This window comes from Schistocerca americana, chromosome 2 (genome assembly GCF_021461395.2).
Source record: "Schistocerca americana isolate TAMUIC-IGC-003095 chromosome 2, iqSchAmer2.1, whole genome shotgun sequence".
NCBI classification, from domain to species: domain Eukaryota; kingdom Metazoa; phylum Arthropoda; class Insecta; order Orthoptera; family Acrididae; genus Schistocerca; species Schistocerca americana.
In genome coordinates, this window is record NC_060120.1 from 72,877,920 (window position 1) to 72,893,214 (window position 15,295).

At 43.0% G+C, this 15,295-nt stretch overlaps 1 protein-coding gene across 1 annotated transcript in view; it reads left to right on the plus strand.

The window, feature by feature from the left end:
- The window catches only part of LOC124594776 (serpin B6-like), a 43,894-nt gene that overhangs the window by 14,866 nt on the left and 13,733 nt on the right, over positions 1-15,295 (plus strand). The gene's annotated exons all lie outside the window — the stretch shown is intronic.

A 15,295-nucleotide genomic window follows, 5' to 3' on the forward strand; every position in this document is an offset into this window, starting at 1 on the left:
TAGTAGTTTTTTTACTACTATTATTTATCACTTGACGTTGCGTTTGCGAATGATGCGCGACAACATACACCAGTAAGCAGTTATGTACGTTAAACTTTCTTTCCCGTCATGATCATTTCACGATATGTATGTAGAAATAAGTGTGTTGCTTGACACTAAGAAGTTTTGCAAGTAAACGTATTCGTGACACTTCCCACTATTTCGGCGTGTGCTCCTTGAGTGGCGTGGCGCAATCGGGCAGTAGAAGTGAATTCGTTTCTAAAGATGATAGTTTTCGATGGATCTTCTCTATCGCTTGTCCTAATTCAATCGCTTATTATTTCTTAACACACCAGAAATAATGTAACACCCAAGTGATTGTTATCGAGAGTTACTAAAGCTGCCTCCATAGAAAAATATTTATATTTCTTTAGGATGAAACTTCAACTAATTGCCAAATTTACTCTGAAGATGTCTACCAATGACAATATACTCGGATTCCGATACATTTCAAACATCATTGCATTTATGTGATAGGCATTCGGTGATTGTCATCCATCCAGATATGTTGGAAATTCGTTTCATACATCATATTAAGTTTCCAGATACTCTATTTAGGTCCTAAACTGTTAAAAAGTATTGAAAGTATTGCAATGTGTGGCATTTTCTATGCTCGGAGTCGATAAAATAAGATTCCTCATTCAACGTAGCGAGCTGCGAATCAAACTTCTGGGTTTAACCGGTGTAATGTCTTTCACTTTATGGTCGCCGTCGATTTCAGGTTCACTTGGGCTGTGAGCAATGTAAATATTGATAAATCAAAATAGGTCTTCGTATCTCAGTATTTATTCTTCAAACGACTCAAGAAAGACGCTGACGACTGATACCCGACGTGCTTATGCACAATTGCCAACCTACATTTTGTTGGAACTCAGAAAAATTAAAGGAATTTCTGGTCTAAGTGATCTACCACAACAATAGCTCCCTCTCACGAGACGCCTGGCATCTCTGTAGACTCGGTTTAAAGGTATCCCTCGCCCCCCACCAGTTCAAACGATGTGATATCACATCAACTTAATAATCCAACTAGGGTACTTGACGGCTACCGCTATTTTAATTTACGTTGGCAGAAAGTTTCTCCGTTGCATGTTTTTTGAATGTATGTTAATGGGGTAACAATCACAGTTGTGCCCACTATTCTTTGCGTATATCTGTCTGACATAGAAAAATTTTACTAAATTCTGAACGACTGAGAATATATATATATATATATATATATATATATATATATATATATATATATATATATATATATATATGTGTGTGTGTGTGTGTGTGTGAATTTAATTCAGCTGATGCGTTTGAGTTAAATTAGTGTATGTAAAACGTGAAGTTTCTAAAAAAAAAAAAAAAAAAAAAAAAAAAAAAAAAAAATATCGTGATTATCTTTGACAACCGCAATCGACCTCGGTCGTTATGACAACACATGGCGTCCATGACGAACATCTGATACTTGCTGGCCATCTTACTACGATGTCTCCATGGGAACGGCGTCCGTATGTAGCAAGTACAGGCCAGAAGAGTGCGCCAACGTTCTACCAAATTTCGTATTATTCGGAATACGGTGCAACTGCTGTATAAATATCATAAATGATAATTCACATAAATCCATGTGTTTATTTTACACACATTCTCTTTATCAAATAGCCGATGTCATGGATATATTGCACTGGTTAAATCAGTTACTTCCGCCAGTTGGTACTAGAAGAAACAAGAGAAATGATTTTTAAATAGTTCTACAGTAACTACGAGGGCCGTTCAGAAAGTAACCTCCGGTTGATTTAAGAAAATACACCAAGTTAAATAAAAATATTTTAATATATACATCTTACAACTACATCTTTGCACTATTTTTCAACATAGTCTCCATAGCGATTGAAGCACTTATCGTATCTCTTCACAAGCTTTGAAATTCCTTCTGCATAAAAATCACCCACTTGTGCCTGGAGCCAGCCTGTGACCGCATCTTTGAGCTCTTCGTCGTCATCAAACCGCTGTGACCCGAGCCATTTCTTCAAATGCATGAAGAGGTGATAATCTCTTGGCGCCAGGTCTGGGCTGTAAGGTGGATGGTTGATAACGTCCCACTTGAAGGACTCAAGAAGTGCCGTTGTTCTGCGAGCAGAGTGAGGACGGGCGTTATCGTGCAAAAAAACGATACCGGAAGTCAGCATACCACGGCGTTTGTTCTGTATAGCCCGTCGTAACTTTTTTATTGTTTCACAGTACACGTCTTGATCAATGGTCGTACCACGTTCCATGAATTCAACCAACAACACCCCTTTGGCATCCCAAAACACCGTTGCCATCAGTTTTCTGGCAGAAAAATCTTGCGAGGCTTTTCTTGGTTTGGTAGGCGAATTTGAATGTGCCCACATCTTTTATTGTTCTTTTGTCTCAGGGTTCACGTACTTAATCCAGGTTTCGTCACCGGTCACGATTCTGTTTAACAATGGTTCTCCTTCGTCCTCATAACGTGACAGAAAGTCTAATGCAGAGGCCATTACAGTGCTATTCTGAGGATTGCCTGAGACTAAGCGGAAACATGTCATTTTAAATAAAATAGCCAAGGCGATCTAGACTAATTTTTAGCAATTTTATATAACTTAAAAGATAACCGTTCTCCGAAAATGTTAACAAAAATTGAACATGAGGTTCTATCTTCTTTCAACTGCTGTATAAATGTTACCTTCGAAAACGGTCTTTCAGTTAAATTTGAATATTGCACAACTGATTCTTTCGTTAGCTTGAGATATAATTTTGGAATTAGTCAAATGATATCGATCCCCATGAAACGTGTTAAACTATTATGGTCTTTAGTTGCTATAGAAGTGTGTGTGTGTGTGTGTGTGTGTGTGTGTGTGTGTGTGTGTGTGTGTGGCCGTGCGTTAACTCCGAACCGATTCTCGTGAAATAATTGTCCGTAACTCACATAAGCGTGATTACTAGGAAAACACTTCAATCAGTTTAGATACAGTAAGAACAGTCTTGGTTGGACAAGACAGGTTTATTTAATCTACACATGTGACGCGTTTCGCCTGTTCTAGATATAATCACACAATCAAGGGAAATTACAAACTCATAAAAGTATAAATTGCTGTTCACGACAATAATAAACGAATAAATTGAAAATCACAGAAGGAAGTCAAAAATCGATTGGACTATGGAGCACAGGACACAAGTATGTTTCAGGGGTTGGTGGGGGGGGGGGGGGGGGGGTGGTATTAATTATATATAAAATATTGCACCACGACTGAGCTTACCCAATAAAAAACATTGCCAATCAAGGCAGGGGCTTCAAACGTAATTAAAAGTCCCATATAATAGGGAGACAACCGCCAGATAGACACAGTCGATGCTTCATTACACATCTGATAAAACTCTTCATCAAACGAGATCAAAAGTCCCAAAGAACTGGGGGAAAACAACCGGATAGCGACTGCGGTAGTTACGGAGTGATTTCAATCAGCGTATGTTGTTGAATCAGAACGTAAAGATCCACGAGAACCAACCGTAGTCACAACACTCGTATTTGTTCCGCCTTCATAAGCTGCAACACCACCACGGACAGCGGGCCGTTCGGCGAAGGACGAAATATTATTTCCACTGATACATATTGTGGTAGCGGTCCTGTGATATGTTCCATATACTGTTTGAGCGGTGAAATAACTAATCTTGCAGCTGAAGGAAGGAAGGTAGGAAGGAAGGAAGGAAGGAAAAGATTCGTCAAGAAGCTGTTAATCCACCCATTAATAGCACGAAATTATGGGCAGGAAACTCAAATACGTCCAATAAACTAAGAAATCCCGGGGTCTATAAACATAGAGTAGTTGTTAAACGACGAAAGAGCAAGTTTTGGAGATGAGATTCCGCACCCTATCCCGACTTAGAAGTAATAGCCGCTATCGACAGGGGATCTCAAGTTGATTCCGTATTTCTAGATTGCCGGACAGCTTTTGACACCGTTCCTCACAAGCGACTTCTAATAAAGCTGCGGGCCTATGGGGTATCGTCTCAGTTGTGCGACTGGATTCGTGATTTCCTTCCTTCCTTCCTTCCTTCCTTCAGCTGCAAGATTAGTTTCCTGTCGTAGTAATAGACGGCAAATCATCGAGTAAAACTGAAGTGATATCAGGTGTTCCCCAAGGGAAGCGTCCTGGGACCTCTGCTGTTCCTGATCTATATAAATGACCTGGGTGACAATCTGAGCAGTTCTCTTAGGTTGTAATGATGCTGTAATTTACCGTCTAGTAAGGTCATCCGAAGACCAGTATCAATAGCAAAGCGATTTAGAAAAGATTGCCGTATGGTGTGGCAGGTGGCAGTTGACGCCAAATAACCAAAAGTGAGGTGATTCACATGAGTTCCAAAAGAAATCCGTTGGAATTCGATTACTTGATAAATAGTATAATTCTCAAGGCCGTCAATTCAACTAAGTACGTGGGTGTTAAAATCACGAACAACTTCAGTTGGAAATACCACATAGATAATATTGTGCGGAAGGCGAGCCAAAGGTTGCGTTTCATTGGCATGACACTTAGAAGATGCAACAAGTCCACTAAAGAGACAGCTTACACTACACTCGTTCGTCCTCTGTTAGAATATTGCTGCGCGGTGTGGGATCCTTACCAGGTGGGATTGACAGAGGACATCGAAAGGGTGCAAAAAAGGGCACCTCGTTTTGTATTATCACGTAATAGGGGAGAGAGTGTGGCAGATATGATACGCGAGTTGGGATGGAATTAATTAAAGCAAATAAGTTTTTCGTCGTGGCGAGATCTATTTACGAAATTTCCGTTTTTCCCGCGCGCTGTTCGGGAGTGGAATGGTAGAGAGATAGTATGATTGTGGTTCCACGAACCCTGTGCCAAGCACTTAAATGTGAATTGCAGAGTAATCATGTAGATGTAGAACCACAGGCTGCCAAGTTCGGGGTTTCACTGATATTCGGACCTCAAAGCTTCGCAATGTAGCACGTATTTGGATAGAATAAGTACGAAATGGAAGAAACGTACAGCCGTCGACTAATAACAATAAATGGCCAGGTGCAAGTCTTCAAATTTGGCACGACTTCGGCAACTAGCGTGTCACCAATGTAGATACACTGAAGAGCCAAAGAAAGGGGTACACTTGCCTAACATCGACTGGGGCCCCAGCGAGCAAGCAGGAGCGCCGCAACACCACGTGCATGGATGGACTCGACTAGTCGGAAGTAGCGCTGGAGGGAACTGACACCTTGAATCCTTCAGGGCTGTCCATAAACACGGAAGAGTACGAGGGGGTGGAGATCTCTCCTGAACAGCACGTTGCAAGCCATCCCAGATATGCTCAAAAATGTTAATGTCTGGGGGGTGGGGGGGGGGGTGGGGGGTTTGGTGGCCAGCGGAAATGTTTTAACTCAAAAGAGTGTTCATGGAGCCTCCCTGTAGCAGTTCTGTACGTATGGGGTGTCGCATTGTCCTAGTGGAATTGCCCAAGTCCGTCGGAATGCACACTGGACATGATGGATGCAGGTGATCAGACAGGATGCTTCAGGACTTGTCACCTGTCAGACTCGCATCTAGCCGTATCAGGGGTTTCATATCACTCCAGCTGCACACGCCCCACACCATTACAGAGCCCCACCAGCTTGAACAGTCCCCCGCTGACATGCAGCGTCCATGGCTTCATGAGGTTGTCTCCATACCCGTACACTCCATCCCCTCGATACAATTTCTACATCTACATCTACATTGATACTCCGCAAGCCACCCAACGGTGTGTGGCGGAGGGCACTTTACGTGCCACTGTCATTACCTCCCTTTCCTGTTCCAGTCGCGGCTGGTTCGCGGGAAGAACGACTGTCTGAAAGCCTCCGTGCGCGCTCTAATCTCTCTAATTTTACATTCGTGATCTCCTCGGGAGGTATAAGTAGGGGGAAGCAATATATTCGATACCTCATCCAGAAACGCACCCTCTCGAAACCTGGCGAGCAAGCTACACCGCGATGCAGAGCGCCTCTCTTGCAGAGTCTGCCACTTGAGTTTATTAAACATCTCCGTAACGCTATCACGGTTACCAAATAACCCTGTGACGAAACGCGCCGCTCTTCTTTGGATCTTCTCTATCTCCTCCGTCAGACCGATCTGGTACAGATCCCACACTGATGAGCGATACTCAAGTATAGGTCGAACGAGTGTTTTGTAAGCCACCTCCTTTGTTGATGGACTACATTTTCTAAGCACTCTCCCAATGAATCTCAACCTGGTACCCGCCTTACCAACAATTAATTTTATATGATCATTCCACTTCAAATCGTTCCGCACGCATACTCCCAGATATTTTACAGAAGTAACTGCTACCAGTGTTTGTTCCGCTATCATATAATCATACAATAAAGGATCCTTCTTTCTATGTATTCGCAATACATTACATTTGTCTATGTTAAGGGTCAGTTGCCACTCCCTGCACCAAGTGCCTATCCGCTGCAGATCTTCCTGCATTTCGCTACAATTTTCTAATGCTGCAACTTCTCTGTATACTACAGCATCATCCGCATGGAACTTCCGACACTATCTACTAAGTCATTTATATGCACAATGGACATGATGGATGCGAGACTCGTCCGAACAAACATGTTTCCAGTCAGTCCAGTTTGATCTTTGGTGTGACGTCATAAGCGAGTGAATGCGTGTGAGATCGCTCTCTAAGTTTTCATATATTTTTAGTTTCAGATACATATTTTAACGGTTTTTGTGATAATATTTACTATATAAGTGACGTATTAGTGGTTTCTTCATTCACCTCTGCCTTTCTTGTGTTGTGACCTGATATTTGTGAGTGTTTCGTATCGAGCAACTTAACCTCTTGCCTGTGTTTACATTCCGCGCTGACCAGTTGCAGCTGTAGCGGCGCATCGAAATCTAAGTACTAATTAATTGTTTGTGTATAGTGGTTTATTTAGGAACTTTAGTAGTCTTCAACCGGTGTTCTTGGTGTTTTCTGGTGAAATAATTTCAGAAGAACCTTTTGGGAACTGTTTTCAGCTTCGTTACTGTGTCATTAGACGTTTGATTCTCTTTCTGTATTAGTCTTTTGTTATATTCACATTTGTTGTTTATTAATACTGTTAATAATAGTCGTTACTTCCCTTGTAGAGTAAGTTTCTGATTGTTGTAGTCAGATTTTTACCATCATCTTATTGTAGTAGCGGAACTTAGAAAGAGTAAAATTTTACCATGAGTGAGAAGTGTGGGCTTTGCCGTAGGTTCGTGAGTAGTGGATTGCGGTGTGAGACTTGTTCGAAGTATTTTCACTGGGGGGAATGCAGTGGGGAAGCCAGTGGGCATTCTGGTGAGATCCTCTCCTGGAACTGCAGGTTATGTAGCAAGAGTAAGTTGATAGAGGAGCAGGAGCGTAAGATCTGTGCCCTTCAGGTGCAGTTGAAAAACGCACAGGAGGAGCTAGGTAGGATGAGGAGGGAGAAGGGGGTTGAGGAATGGGAGCTGGCTGTTTGCAAGAGATCTGCTAGGAGAAGAAGATTTTCAGATAGTTTCACTATTGGTGTTTACAATAGATATGACCAACTGTTAGTCTAGTGGAGAGGAATCTCTAGTAGCTGTAGATGTAGGAAGTATGCAGCAGACCTCAGTAGTTACTGTGCCTAGAACAGTTGCAAAGTCGAAGAGGAAGAAGAAGATTCTGCTGTTAGGTAGTTCTCATGGCAGAGGTGTAGGCCAGCAGTTGCAGGATGTGCTGGGGAGTGAGTACCAGGTCACCAGCATTGTGAAGCCTAATGCAGGGTTGGCTCAGGTGACTGTTAACATAGAGGGGTTATGTAGGGATTTTACTAAAGAGGATCAGGTAGTGATTGTGGGTGGTGCTGGTAATAGTATTGGTAGGGATGGGGAGTATAACATAGATGGTGACCTGGAAAAGATACCCACTCAGACTGGCAACACGAATGTGCATTTCGTGGAACTGTTTCAGCGTCACGATCTGCCTCATTTTAATACAGCCGTCAGGCGTAATAACGTGAGACTTAAGGGTGCGCTGATGACCGAAAGCATGGGTCACATTTCAGTGGTGTCGGTGGAGTCTATCAGCAGGACGGGTTTCACTAGACATGGCCTGCACCTCAACAGGTATGGGAAGGGTAGGTTGGCAAAGCTTATAGGTGACAGCATAGGTGGGGTTGGTGGGATCACTCATGGGAAAATTCCCGCAGTAGTGGGTGTTAGAGCTGCACCTTTTTTAGATTGAAGTCAGCTGATAGGTATTCCTGCTTAAGGGAAGTCTCTCTAACAAGGGAATCACTTTTGACAAAGCTTAGGTATCCGAGTAATGAAGGAATTAGTATATTTCGTCAAAATATACAAGGTATTAGAGATAGTGAACTGCTTATAGATGTTTACCAGGATACAGGTTGGCTGGCAGCTTTTCGAGGAGCTCTTTGCGGTGTGGTGGAGTAGCCATGTATGTGAAAAACGGCATCCCATTTGAGTCAATTGATGTTTCAAAGTACTGCACTGAAAAGGTGTTTGAATGTTGTGCAGGTGTGGTTAAATTTAACGGAGCTAAACTTCTAACTGTTGTTATTTATAGATCCCCAGACTCCAATTTCACAACATTTTTGTTAAAGCTAGAGGAGGTTCTTGGTTCACTTTATAGGTAATATAAAAAGTTAGTTATATGTGGTGACTTCAATATTAATTGTATAAGTGATTGTGCAAGGAAGAGGATGCTGGTAGACCTCTTTAATTCATATAATCTTATGCAAACCGTATTCTTTCCAACGAGAGTGCAAGGGAACAGTAGAACCATAGACAACATTTTTGTTCATTCCTCATTACTAGAAGGGCATTCTGTTAGCAAAAAGGTGAATGGCCTTTCAGATCATGATTCACAAATTTTAACTTTAAAAGATTTTTGTGCTGCAACACGTGTTAAATATAGTCATCAGCTGTTCAGGAAAGCTGATCCAGTTGCTGTAGAGACCTTTGTAAACCTTATAAAGGAACAAGAGTGGCAAGATGTTTATAGCGCTGATACAGTAGACGATAAATATAATGCTTTTCTCATACTCTTTGACAGTTGCTTTCCGTTAGAACGTTTAAAACAGGGTACTAGCACAAACAGGCAGCCTGGGTGGCTGACTAGAGGGATAAGAATATCTTGTAGAACAAAGTGGCAATTATATCAAAACGTTAGAAACAGTCAAAATCTAAATGCAGCAGCCCATTACAAACAGTATTGTAAGGTGCTTAAAAATGTTATTAGGAAGGGAAAAAGTATGTGGTACGCAGATAGAATAGCTAAGTCTCAGGATAAAATTGAAACCATATGGTCAGTCGTAAAGGAAGTTGCTGGTCTGCAGAGACAGGTCGAGGATATAGAATCAGTGCGTAGTGGGAATGTCCGTGTTACTGATAAGTCGCATATATGTACAGTATTTAATAATCACTTTCTGAATATAGCAGGTGAACTAAATAGAAACCTAGTCCCAACAGGGAATCATATAGCGCTCTTAGAAAAAAGTGTTCAGAGACTGTTACCTGAAATGCTCCTCCATGATGCTGACAAGAGGGAGATTGAGTTAATAATTAAATCACTAAAGACCAAGAACTCTCATGGATATGACGGGGTATCTAGCAGAATACTGAAATATTGTTCTATGTATGTTAGCCCAGTTCTCGGCCATATCTGTAACTTTTCCTTTAGGAGTGGTCGGTTTCCTGACCGATTAAAGTACTCGGTAGTGAAGCCACTTTATAAAAAGGGAGACAGGGATAATGTTGACAATTTTAGACCTATTTCTATGCCATCGGTGTTTGCTAAAGTTATCGAGAAGGTTGTATATACAAGGTTACTGGAGCATTTAAATTCACATAATTTGCTGTCAAATGTTCAGTTTGGTTTTAGAAATGGCTTAACAACTGTAAATGCTATATTCTCTTTTCTCTGTGAGGTTTAGGACGGATTAAATAAAAGGTTGCGAACGCTAGGTGTTTCCTTTGATTTAAAAAAAGCTTTTGACTGTGTTGACCACAAAATATTACTGCAGAAGTTGGACCATTATGGAGTAAGGGGAGTAGCTTACAATTGGTTCGCCTCTTACTTTAAGAACAGAAAGCAGAGGGTAATTTTCCGCAATATTGAGAGAGGTAGTTATGTTCAGTCCCAATGGGGCACTGTTAAGTGGGGCGTTCCCCAAGGGTCGGTGCTGGGGCCACTGCTGTTTCTTATTTACATAAATGATACGCCTTCTAGAATTACAGGTGATTCAAAAATATTTCTGTTGCTGATGACACCAGCTTGATAGTGAAGGATCTTGTGTGTAATATTGAAACAGTAACAAATAATGTAGTTCATGAAATAAGTTCGTGGCTTGTGGAAAATAATTTGATGCTAAATCACAGTAAGACTCAGTTTTTACAGTTTCTAACTCACAATTCAACAAGAACCGATATTTTGATCAGACAGAATAGGCATATTATAAGCGAGACGGAACAGTTCAAGTTCCTAGGCGTTCGGATAGATAGTAAGCTGTTGTGGAAAGCCCATGTCCAGGATCTTGTTCAGAAGCTAAATGCTGCTTTATTTACCATTAGAACAGTATCTGAAATAAGTGACACTAAAACACGAAAAGTAGTCTACTTCGCATATTTTCATACGTTTATGTCGTATGGTATTATTTTTTGGGGTAATTCTTCTGATTCAAAACGGGCTGTTCGAGCTATATGTGGTGTAAGTTCGAGAACGTCTTGTCGACCCCTATTCAAAAATCTGGGAATTCTGACATTGCCCTCACAGTATATATTTTCTTTAATGTCGTTTGTTGTTAGCAATATTAGCTTATTCCCAAGAGTTAGCAGCTTTCACTCAGTTAATACTAGGCAGAAATCAAATCTGCATGTGGAATGCACTTCCTTGACTCTTGTGCAGAAAGGAGTGCAGTATTCTGCTGCATCCATTTTCAATAAGCTACCACAAGAACTCAAAAATCTTAGCAGTAGCCCAAACTCTTTTTAAGTCTAAACTGAAGTTTCCTCATGGCTCACTCCTATTCTGTCGAGGAGCTCCTGGAAGAGCTAAAAAATTAAGCAAATTCCAGTGTTACATTGTTGATTTTCTTCATTTAAACTTACGACTTGTCACCTGAATGTTTTTTTTATATTTCATTTTATCTGTTTCTAATATCGTGTTATAATTTCATGTATTGACTCGTTCCATGACCATGGAGACTTCCCCTTAATTTGGTCCCATGGAACAATAAATAAATAAATAAAACAGTCCAAAAAATGGTTCAAATGGCTCTGAGCACTATGGGACTTAAACATCTGAGGGCATCAGTCCCCTAGAACTTAGAACTACTTAAACCTAACTAACCTAAGGACATCACACACATCCATGCCCGAGGCAGGATTCGAACCTGCGACCGTAGCGGTCTTGCGGTTCCAGACTGCAGCGCCTTTAACCGCACGGCCACTTCGGCGGGCCCTTGCATGTCGTGCAAATAGTAAATATTCGCCGAATACGGCGTATCCATCTAACGTGCCATTGAAGTGTAAACACCTTTATAAGGCTTCACAGTACAACACTAATAGGAGCTGTAAGACTAGTATCGTCGAATCAAACGATTGTGAATGATGTACTCCTTCGAAGAACAAGTCGAGATACATTATCATTTAAGGAGAATGCCAGCAAAATTCAGTTAGAGCTACAGACTCTCACGCTGAAAGGTATCCTCAACGTACTCACCCTACATGTCGCACATTTAAATATGTGTATGAGAAATTGAGAACAACTGGATCTTTAACGCATCGGAAACGTAACTGGCAAAGGAAAGTTATTAACGAGGAAACATAAATTAGTTCTCTTGCCACTGTGGTTCGAGAACCGTGTGATAGTTCGCGTCAAATCTCAAGGGAATCTGGCATGATGCAAAGTAGCGTTGTTCGTGTTCAGCATCGCCATAAATATCATCCATACCATATCAGTCTCCACCAAGAATTAACTGCTACCGATTTTAGGCGTTGCATTGAATTCTGCCGATGGGCTCAACTTCAGATTCAGAGAGATGAAACATATATTAATTTGATTTTATTTACTGACCAGGCTACACTCACAAACTATGGAAAAGTTAATTTGCATAACATGCATTATTGGGCAACTGAAAATCCATGTTGGCTGCGGCAAGTTGCACACCAAAAAAGACTGTGGTCGGTGACTGTATGGTGTGGGATTTTGGAGGACAGAATTACAGACCCCAATTTCAACGAAGGAAATCTTAATGGTAGGAAGTGCACCACATTCCCGCCAGAAAAAAATTGGGTCGTTATTGGTAGTAATACTCCCAGGAACAAGGGACAGAAGGTGGTATCAACGCCATGGGTGTCTGGCACACTTTTAGCTGATAGCTAGTAATGAGTTGCAGACACAATTGCCAAATTGTTGGATTGGACGCGGAGGAAATGTCGTGGCCGGCTCGTTCGCCAGACTTGACGCCTCTGGATTTTTTCTTGTGGGGATTCGTGAAAGACATTGTTTATAAAGACGTTCTAACTACACCTGAAGATATGTGAGAGAGAATTGACAGAACATGTGCTTCGATCAGTGGCAAGGTGATAAGGAATACCACTCAGTCCATGATAACAATATTGCAGCACTGCATTGATACCAATGGTTATCGCTTCGAACATCTTGTGTAAGTGGACGTTCATGCCGCCTTTTTTTCCTTAGTTGACTTACATATAGTTGACTTACTGTTACATATGATTGCATTCGTCCTGATAGACGCTATCAGAAAATAAGTACCAAACTATAGCATCCCATTCAAAACAAACAAAGCTGACCTTAATATCTCTGAAGCGACACCTTCTAGCAACAAAAAATCGACGTTTGGTTATGGCCCCTATTATCCCATGCAACTTTTTGTCCCACAAACTTTTTGGCTCCTATCATGCTTTCGGAGTCGAAACATTCTTGCATCGTAGTCGAGTGCGAGAAAGAAACTGAAGAATGAAATGTATAGACCATAACCATATCACTTAAATTACCATTGTCATTGCAGTAAATTATGGAGCAAATCACCTTCCCGGTCCTTATGAGCCTTTTAGAAGGGATCTTAGCATTGCATGTTTAACGACTCCCCTCTGCCTCGTCGCCCCCCCCCCCCCTCCTCCGCCCCCCCCCCCCCCCCAGGTGGCTCACCACTGACTGGTGAGTCCGTGCTTGGCTACCATGGCGCCCCAGAATTAGTAGAACTTTACCCTTCCTTGTTGCATGTCTACCCTTCTGTTAAGTTATTTTTCCCTCCATTGGGGTACATGTCTAGTATCTTTTTGGGGATCTATCCTGAATTTTCAGTAGCCTGACGTCAGAACAGTCCCTCCACTAATTTTTAGTCCTTCCCTCTCTTCCCTCTGTCTGTTCCCTCTGTCTGTTCCCTCTGTCTGTTCCCTCTGTCTGTTCCCTCTGTCTGTTCCCTCTGTCTGTTCCCTCTGTCTGTTCCCTCTGTCTGTTCCCTCTGTCTGTTCCCTCTGTCTGTTCCCTCTGTCTGTTCCCTCTGTCTGTTCCCTCTGTCTGTTCCCTCTGTCTGTTCCCTCTGTCTGTTCCCTCTGTCTGTTCCCTCTGTCTGTTCCCTCTGTCTGTTCCCTCTGTCTGTTCCCTCTGTCTGTTCCCTCTGTCTGTTCCCTCTGTCTGTTCCCTCTGTCTGTTCCCTCTGTCTGTTCCCTCTGTCTGTTCCCTCTGTCTGTTCCCTCTGTCTGTTCCCTCTGTCTGTTCCCTCTGTCTGTTCCCTCTGTCTGTTCCCTCTGTCTGTTCCCTCTGTCTGTTCCCTCTGTCTGTTCCCTCTGTCTGTTCCCTCTGTCTGTTCCCTCTGTCTGTTCCCTCTGTCTGTTCCCTCTGTCTGTTCCCTCTGTCTGTTCCCTCTGTCTGTTCCCTCTGTCTGTTCCCTCTGTCTGTTCCCTCTGTCTGTTCCCTCTGTCTGTTCCCTCTGTCTGTTCCCTCTGTCTGTTCCCTCTGTCTGTTCCCTCTGTCTGTTCCCTCTGTCTGTTCCCTCTGTCTGTTCCCTCTGTCTGTTCCCTCTGTCTGTTCCCTCTGTCTGTTCCCTCTGTCTGTTCCCTCTGTCTGTTCCCTCTGTCTGTTCCCTCTGTCTGTTCCCTCTGTCTGTTCCCTCTGTCTGTTCCCTCTGTCTGTTCCCTCTGTCTGTTCCCTCTGTCTGTTCCCTCTGTCTGTTCCCTCTGTCTGTTCCCTCTGTCTGTTCCCTCTGTCTGTTCCCTCTGTCTGTTCCCTCTGTCTGTTCCCTCTGTCTGTTCCCTCTGTCTGTTCCCTCTGTCTGTTCCCTCTGTCTGTTCCCTCTGTCTGTTCCCTCTGTCTGTTCCCTCTGTCTGTTCCCTCTGTCTGTTCCCTCTGTCTGTTCCCTCTGTCTGTTCCCTCTGTCTGTTCCCTCTGTCTGTTCCCTCTGTCTGTTCCCTCTGTCTGTTCCCTCTGTCTGTTCCCTCTGTCTGTTCCCTCTGTCTGTTCCCTCTGTCTGTTCCCTCTGTCTGTTCCCTCTGTCTGTTCCCTCTGTCTGTTCCCTCTGTCTGTTCCCTCTGTCTGTTCCCTCTGTCTGTTCCCTCTGTCTGTTCCCTCTGTCTGTTCCCTCTGTCTGTTCCCTCTGTCTGTTCCCTCTGTCTGTTCCCTCTGTCTGTTCCCTCTGTCTGTTCCCTCTGTCTGTTCCCTCTGTCTGTTCCCTCTGTCTGTTCCCTCTGTCTGTTCCCTCTGTCTGTTCCCTCTGTCTGTTCCCTCTGTCTGTTCCCTCTGTCTGTTCCCTCTGTCTGTTCCCTCTGTCTGTTCCCTCTGTCTGTTCCCTCTGTCTGTTCCCTCTGTCTGTTCCCTCTGTCTGTTCCCTCTGTCTGTTCCCTCTGTCTGTTCCCTCTGTCTGTTCCCTCTGTCTGTTCCCTCTGTCTGTTCCCTCTGTCTGTTCCCTCTGTCTGTTCCCTCTGTCTGTTCCCTCTGTCTGTTCCCTCTGTCTGTTCCCTCTGTCTGTTCCCTCTGTCTGTTCCCTCTGTCTGTTCCCTCTGTCTGTTCCCTCTGTCTGTTCCCTCTGTCTGTTCCCTCTGTCTGTTCCCTCTGTCTGTTCCCTCTGTCTGTTCCCTCTGTCTGTTCCCTCTGTCTGTTCCCTCTGTCTGTTCCCCCCTTCCCTAAGTACAGCCCACATTCTCACATGTAAAACGTAATTTCCGGCCCCTGGTTGAGAAGTAGGTTTCGCATATACCAATCTCACCCTCTCCCC